Below are 7,737 nucleotides of genomic sequence, written 5' to 3'. Positions count from 1 at the left end.
TAACAGAAGGATTTGTTCTAATAGTGTTTGTAAATAGGATATCATGTCTGCATCTTGTATAGCAAATAACCACTAGGGAGAGAGCATGCAATGTGTTAATTATTCAAACTGTCCTACCAATTTGATTTGAAACTGTCTCACTGCTATTTCTCAATAAAATTATGGAAAAAAATAAATAAAAGTTCAAGTTAATAAAACTAGACCACCCCCCCAAAAAAAAGTTCTAATACATGATACAGTTACACACCATAGGTTCAATTTATATGAAATGTCCAAAACAGGTAAATCTCTAAAAGACAGAAAGTAGCTTAGTGGTTGCCAAAGGCCTTAGGGAGGAGGGAATGAGGTGTAAGTGCTAATAAGTACTGTATTTATTTTTGTGTCTTGGCCAGGGAGATGGCGCAGTAGAATAGGCGCTTGCCTAACAAGCGCAAGGGCCTGAGTTCAATCCCCGGTTCTGCCCAAAAAAAAAAAAAAAAAAAAACAAAAAAACAGATGCCTATTTTTGTGGCTTATGCCTTTATTTTTCAATATCTGTCATATTGCATAGTGCTGTCTTCAACTGAGTTGTTCAGATTAACAGACATATGCATATGCAAAATTGGAAAAAGAAAAAAGTTATGAGAAATTAAAAAGCACGGAAAAAGACAAAAAATAAGAAACATTAACTGCTCCTTCCCAACAAGCAGAAATCCACAGTACAATTATCCAAACCATCCTCCTTACATACATAAATATCTCTTTCCCCAACTCCCTCTCCTGTCCTTCTCCTCATCTCATCCTTCCTTTTGAGCAAGTTCATTCCCTTTTTACAGTATCTATGGCACCCTTCAGATTTTTAAGAAAACAGAAATATTCAAGAATTAAATAAGGGCCAGCTGGACAGCGCAGTGGATTAAAGCTCCTGTTTAGGCAGACATAGAGACCTGGTTTGATTCTGGCCTGCCAGCACTGCCCCTGGGGCGTGCTGAGACTGGGTGTGGTGGTGCAAGCCCGTAATCCCAATGCTTGGGAGGCTGAAAACAGAAAGATCACTACAAGTCTAAGCGATGTAGTGAGACCCTGTACTGAATATATAAACAAGAAAGAACTGAATAGCAATGATAGCTACACGATCTTATGGCTAACCTAAAACCCACTGAAATTTTTTTTTAATTTATTTATTTATTTGTGTGTGTGTGTGTGTGTGTGTGTGTGGCCAGCTCAGCCCGCTTGGGGGTGGGGCTGGCTGTCATGTGGTGCTGGGGGATTGAACCGCGGTCCATGTGCGTTGCTAAGTTTGTTCTAAGCAGGTGCTTTAGACCACTGAGCCATCTCACCAGCCCTGAATTGGGCTTAAAAAGTAAATTTTACAATGGAAAAAAAAAAAGAATACACTATTACAGATTCTATAAGTCATCAAAGCTATAATGCCAGTAGACACTGTGCTACATTCCAAGTGAGAGAAGAGAAGGAGGGGGTGCTGTGACACACATCTATAATCCCAGCACTGGGGAGGCTGAGGCAGACAGATCACTGTGAGTTTCAGACTAGCCTAGACTAGATAATGAATTCAAGCTCCACATCAACTACATAGAAAGACCTCGTCTCAAAAACAAACAAAACAAATGAGAAGAGGAAAGAAAAATAATGTATTAATTATATGAAAACAAATTTTTCTCAAAGACCCCCCAGGGGCCAGGGAGATGGCTCAGTAGAATAAGTGCTTCCCTGGCAAGCACAAGGGCCTGAGTTCAATACCCGGTTCCGCAAAAAAAAAAAAAAAAATCATCAAAGACCCCCCACTAGATGTCCCCAAACATAGTTTGACTATCACTGGCCTAAACTAATAGCCCTTGATTGGCACTTAGTCAAACACTTAATGACTGATCAATTTTAATAACTAAATTATTTAAAATATGGTGGTTAACACATTGAAAAAAGTACTTCTGTACAATACATTATGTACTAACAATGTTTTTTTAACAGCCTATACTTCAACACATTGTTAACATTGTGCATACTACATGTTGATAACCTAAGTTTGAGGTACAACAGTGTAGTGGTGAAGAGTTCTGGTTCTACTGCAAACTAGATGTAAGATCTTGTCCAAGGTACTTAGCATTTCTGTATCTTCTTTCCTCACCTATAAATGAGGATATATTAAAGAATTGTTGTAAGGACTGAATACATCTAAAATCTTGAGATAGAAGTTAATATATAGTAACAACACAATAAATTATCATTGTAAATCAAATAGGCATTTAAAACCAGAGGTGCGTGATTAACAAATATTTTTCCCCCACGCTGGTGTCAGAACCTAGAGTCTCAAAAATGTTAAGCAAGTGGTCTAACACTAAGCTATATTCCAGGTCCTCAATTATATCTTACTGAAAGTAGGCTCCTTTATGTAAATCAGGGCTTCATTTTTATTGGTGAACTCTAACTTTACATAAATGTTCTGCTCTTTTTCCAGTTCACACTTCTCAAAGCCCTAACCAGGCATGTCCAATGGTTGGACACACCTGTGATACAACAGAAAATATTTCTTAAAAAGGAAGTTTTCTCACATGTATTAACTATTTTATATGAGGTCCAAAACAGTTCCTCAATACAGGTGAAGCAAGCCAAGCACTTCCAATTCTCAAGCTATACATGCCTGCAACTACTGCTTTCTAGTGTAAACTACAAAAGTCAATTAATCCAAGCCAATGAGTACAAAAACCTTCCTGCACAACCACAACAAAGTGATTCTCCCAGATATATTTTAATTTCAAAAGACTCTTCTAAGAAATTAAAAATTCTTATAGACAATAGGATTTGACTCACAGGATCTTTAAAAAAAAAAAAAGTGGCATAAAAGGAGAGGAAATGAGCTGGGGATTTGGCTCAGTGGTAAATTTTTTTTTTTTTTTTTTTTTTTTTTATTTGGCAGAACCTGGGATTGAACTCAGACCCTTGCGCTTGCAGGGAAGCACTTATTCTACTGAGCCATCTCCCTGGCCCCAGTGGTAAACTTTTGCCTAGCATGCTAGAAGCCCTGGGTTCAGTGCTCAGCACCAAAAAAAAAAAAACCTCTCCTAAAAGCAAAGTTGTATGGAAAAGAAGGGATAACTATCCACTGAAAACAAGGAGTCAGAAACCAGTTCTAACCACATCTCAAACATTATCTCATATGATAATCTCACTTACAAAATAAAAATCCAAAATGAATCCAGGACAAAGTAAAAAAGCAAACATCCAAAGATTGGCCCATAAAAAGAATGAATGTATAATCATTGGCAGGTTACCCTTCTTTAAAACTGAAAAAATACTCCATACATCTCAGAAGCAATACAGCATATAAACAGAGCACTTAAAATCCTTCTGATCCTAAAAAAAGAGAAATCTTTCGGATCTTACGATTTTCAGCAAGTTTCTGAACTATTATAACTTATAAATTCCTCATCTATATACAGGTTTCCTGGGGTTTTCACATTGACAAATGAAAGAAAAAAAAAAAGCATGATCGATCATGTCTCTAGTTCAGTATATGGAACAAATGTACTCTAGTACATATTATTAGTTTCCTTCTCTCTCCCCCCAACACACAGGATAATTATGGACATCCAATGAAAAATGTGATATAATACACCACAAAAATTAATCTCTCACTTTAGGGGGAAAATGTGAACTCTTAAAATCTTTCTTTGATTTATGTACTTTTCCCCTTTGGAGGATTATAAGAAACACTGGGGACACCATGATGGCCTTTAACATTCCCCAAATTCCCAAAGTACATGATTATTTAGGATTCTAGAATTTAAACAATTCATTTAGCACTATGTAAACAACTCAAATTCCTGTAAATTTTTGTTTGGCCGGTTAGTTGGTTTTTGGTTTCTTTGAACAGGGTCTCACTATGTAATCCAGGCTCAATGTCCCAGAGTGCTGAGATTATAAGCAAAAATTTCTAAATGTCCACATATTTCTCTTTGAACTATGTTTTCACTTGCCTGTTGTCTTTCTAGAAGTGTTGTTTTTAGACTTCAATTTTATAACATTATTTGATGAATTCACATACTGGTAGTTTATTTTAGAAAATAACACTTTGAATTCTATTATGTCAAAAGGGCCTTTTTAAATGATAAAATTTGCTATCAGTATTTATAAAGGCTATGTCTTGGATATTTTCTTTCTCTGATACCAGACACTTTTCAAAGTAAATAAAACACCTTTTCCTATCCACTGACCCTATGTATATGAAAGTTAATTTTGAGGTCAAAAAAGTTTTTGTAATTACTGAGTCAACTTTTGAGAACTTATAAAAGTTCTCTTTAAAGTTTGTTATGTTGCAATTACAAATTTTTAAAGTCTAAAATTAAAAGTAAACACTGCACAGTCTTAAACCAAAAAAAAGAAAATCTAGGTATGATTTAGGAGTTACAAAACTGAATTAAATTTATGTTCACAATAACTTGTTAATTTATCTGTATTACTAAAAAGTTGGCCCAGGACAATAACAACCTTAAGTTTTCTTTTTCTATTTAGAGGATTGCTAGAGTCAAAACTAACTTTCATGTCAGGTTTATTTCAAGGAAGCTTTACTTTCTTTTTCGTTTTCCATACTACCCAAATGAAAAATTGCAAGGGGCAGGAAAATTCATGTTTCTTTTAATTAACTTTCTTTCGCCTACATGTAACTATTTTTAAAGCATCAAACAACTTAAAATTCTTCTCCAAAACATGATTTTTAAGAACCACTATTAATCCTTTTGTAAAAGCATTATAGCACATTAGACACAGGTAAGTTAATTCTATTAAACACAGCTTCCTAAATTAGACAATATTTTATAATCTTACAAGTTCTGAGTAATGAGAAATGGTGGGTTGTGCGCAGTAAATTCTAAGGCTCATACATAGGTCTGCACAAAGAAAATTTCATCGTACACACAAAATCAACTTTGGTTTTTAAAACATACCATAATCCAATTTTTGATATACCATCTCCTCTAAATTATCACATCCAATTGAGATTATCCAATTTTGTTTGTTAATAGTTCTCACTACTTTAAAAACAAAAAGGGGGCCAGGGAAAACTCAGCTGGCACCGAGCCTGCCTGGCAAGCGTGAGGTCGTGAGTTCAATTCCCCGTACCAAAAAATAAATAAAGTAAAATTTAAAAATAAAATAAAACAAAGAGGACATGTGGTTTGACTATGCGTTAAAAACATTTCGCTGCTACAAGGCTTGGGGGGCAGTCTTGAGAAATATCAGATCCATACTTAATTACATAGCATGCATGTCGACAATACACAGTTCGAACAGCATTTCCTGGACAACTTAATATCACAAAAAAGAACAGAACTACTTTCGTATTAAAAAAAAATATCAAAACGAAAACATAGTATACCGAAACAAACACCTCACTCAAGGTACAAAATTCATGTAGTGTATGTAAGACTGGGTATTTTTTAAAAAATGTTTAATCAACGTTGTTGAATGACAGTAATTCATTTCATCAGGCACTAGACTAGAAATCCCGCTGATGTGCTTCTTTTAGGTGTAAACATTTCATTCTTTTGCAATCCTGATACCAAAAGATCTGAAACCTCTTGCGGAGGCGTGCAACACACTCAGGGAGTACTGTTTACAAATACGGACCTCACAGTTACCCACGTCAAAAGCGCGCGGTACCACTTCGACAGGGGCGGGGGAGGGGGGTAGCAAAAAACGAAATTCAGACACCTCGGCCTTCTCTCGGCAAGGACGAGCCCAGAGAAAGTATTTATTATGTACTACGTGTGTGCATATTTACGAGTTACACAGGCACTTGTGTCTAAGCAAGAGTCAAAGAAGAGGCACACATCACGGGGCTCACACTGGACCAAAGAGAGTGCTCAAGGCAATGCCATCAACTCAAAATCCGCCGCTCCGGTCCACAACAGGTCTCGGAGCAGGGCGGGGAGCCCCAGCCTCTCGGCGGAGTTCGGCCACGAAGAGCCCCAAGCCCTTCTCCGGCCGCCCAGGCCGGCGTCCCTACCTCCCTCAGCTCAGCCTTCGCGCGGGACACCAGAAGCACGTTCCGGCGCCGAAGGCGGCCTCAGGCCCCGAGAGGGCTGCGGAGACGCGCGCGGGCCAGGCCCACACCTGCGAGGCGCGGCACCTGAGGAGGCAGCGGGGAGCCGCCGGCCTTCCCGAGCACACCCCCTCGCTCCCGGGCGGCGGGCGGCCGGAGCCTCCGTACCTGCGAGGCCCGCGAGCTACAGGCGCGCGCGGCGCCTCCTCATCTCAGTGGCTCCCGCTCCCCCTCCGCCTCCCGCTGCCGCTGCCGCTGCCGCCGCCACTGGAGGCCGGGACACGACGAGCTCAGGACTCCACCGCCATGTCCGCCGCGCCGCGAACTGCATTGTGGGGGGGAAGGGATGGGGAGGGGGAGGAGGAGGGAGAGGGAGAAAGAGGAGGACCCACTGAGGGGAGGGGGCCGAGGAAGAGAGGGAGCGGTGGAGAGGGGGAAGGGACCTGGTCGGAGCCCCCGAGGGGGTCCTGGCCCTGGAGGGGCTAAGACAGCCGGGAAGGCGAAGGGGCAGAAGTGCTGAGACGAGAGTCAGGGGCGTCCCTTCCCTTCGTTCTGGGGCACCCGTTTCACCTAGGAGGGGCGACAGGGAAGGACTCTGGGGAGGGACTACACTGGGGACTGCGGGCGGCCGCGGGGAAACAATGGGGTGGGGGCCGCTGGGAGGGCCGCGCACTCACGCCGCGCAGAGGGGAGGCGTGCGCGGGGACGCACCAGCGCTCGCCAGGAGGGGGCGGACCTCCTAGTGGGGGGGGTCCCGGCCCCCCCAGGGTTCGCGGGGAGGGGCGGAGCCACTGAGAGGGGGTGGGGAGGTCCTGCAGGGGGCGGGAAGCGGTGCGCAGACTTCTGCGAACCTGGGGAGGCGGGAGCCGCCGCACCCCTCGCGTAGGGCTCCGGGGTTGCGGCCCGCAGGCCACTCGGCTATGCCCCCTCTCCAAGCGCGAGGGGCCCGAGAGCTGCCTTGGCGCCTCGCTCTCGGAGCTGTGCCCCCGGGGGAGGAAGCCGGGCCTGGGCTGTGCACCCTCCGGCCTGTCACTTCTGGAACTCTTTGCGGTGGGAGGGTAGACCGAGCGAGACCGAGGAAGTACTGGGGGTCAACCGACTCACCCATTCTTTGATGCCACCAGCCCACCACAGCGGGACCCCTGTTCCTCACAAAAGGCAGACAATTCGGGAATTACGTGTAGCACAGAAATCTTGAGGAAAAAAAAAAATCTTAGAAATCATTCCCTAGGTGCGGTCACTTATAGAATCCACTACAGTTACAGAGGACCCCCTCCTCTACTCGCTTTTAATGTGTTAGGTTCCACTTATTTAAAGTCAGTATCAGAGAGGAATTTAAGGCCGGGGAGACAGCTCAGTAGAATTAAGCGCTTGCCTGGAAAGGCCCAGGGCCTTACTTAGTTCAATCCCTGGTTCTGAAAAAAAAAAAAAAAAAAAAAAAAAAAAAAAAAAAAGAGGAATTTAAGGGTTTCACTAGCTGTATTTGAAAGACTTCAACCTCGGAGCTTATTTGACCAACCTCTGACCTAGCGCCAGACAAATCACATCACTGCAGTCCCATGCTAGCCAGGAAAGGGATATGACAGAGGTGGGTGTGGGGGTGACAGGAAGAGACTAAATCTTCATCACAAGATAATGCTTCATAAATTCTCCAGGAGGCTGGAACTAGTAAGAGGTATTCTGCATAGCTCAACTATTAT

At 42.5% G+C, this 7,737-nt stretch overlaps 1 protein-coding gene across 2 annotated transcripts in view; it reads right to left on the bottom strand.

The window, feature by feature from the left end:
* Zcchc11 (zinc finger CCHC-type containing 11) overlaps nt 1-6,637 on the bottom strand; it is a 136,457-nt gene extending 129,820 nt beyond the window's left edge. The window contains exon 1 of one of the 2 annotated variants that reach the window (XM_023724199.1): nt 6,206-6,637. The gene's annotated coding sequence lies outside the window, so the exon portion shown is untranslated. The remainder of the gene's footprint in view (nt 1-6,205) is intronic. The other variant, XM_004639113.2, reaches the window with a different exon arrangement.
* Between the last annotated feature and the right edge of the window lie 1,100 nt (nt 6,638-7,737).

This window comes from Octodon degus, unplaced genomic scaffold (genome assembly GCF_000260255.1).
Source record: "Octodon degus isolate 3935 unplaced genomic scaffold, OctDeg1.0 scaffold00107, whole genome shotgun sequence".
In the NCBI taxonomy this organism is placed as follows: domain Eukaryota; kingdom Metazoa; phylum Chordata; class Mammalia; order Rodentia; family Octodontidae; genus Octodon; species Octodon degus.
The sequence above is the reverse complement of the archived record's forward strand: the minus strand, read 5'-3'. Positions and strand labels throughout refer to the sequence as shown.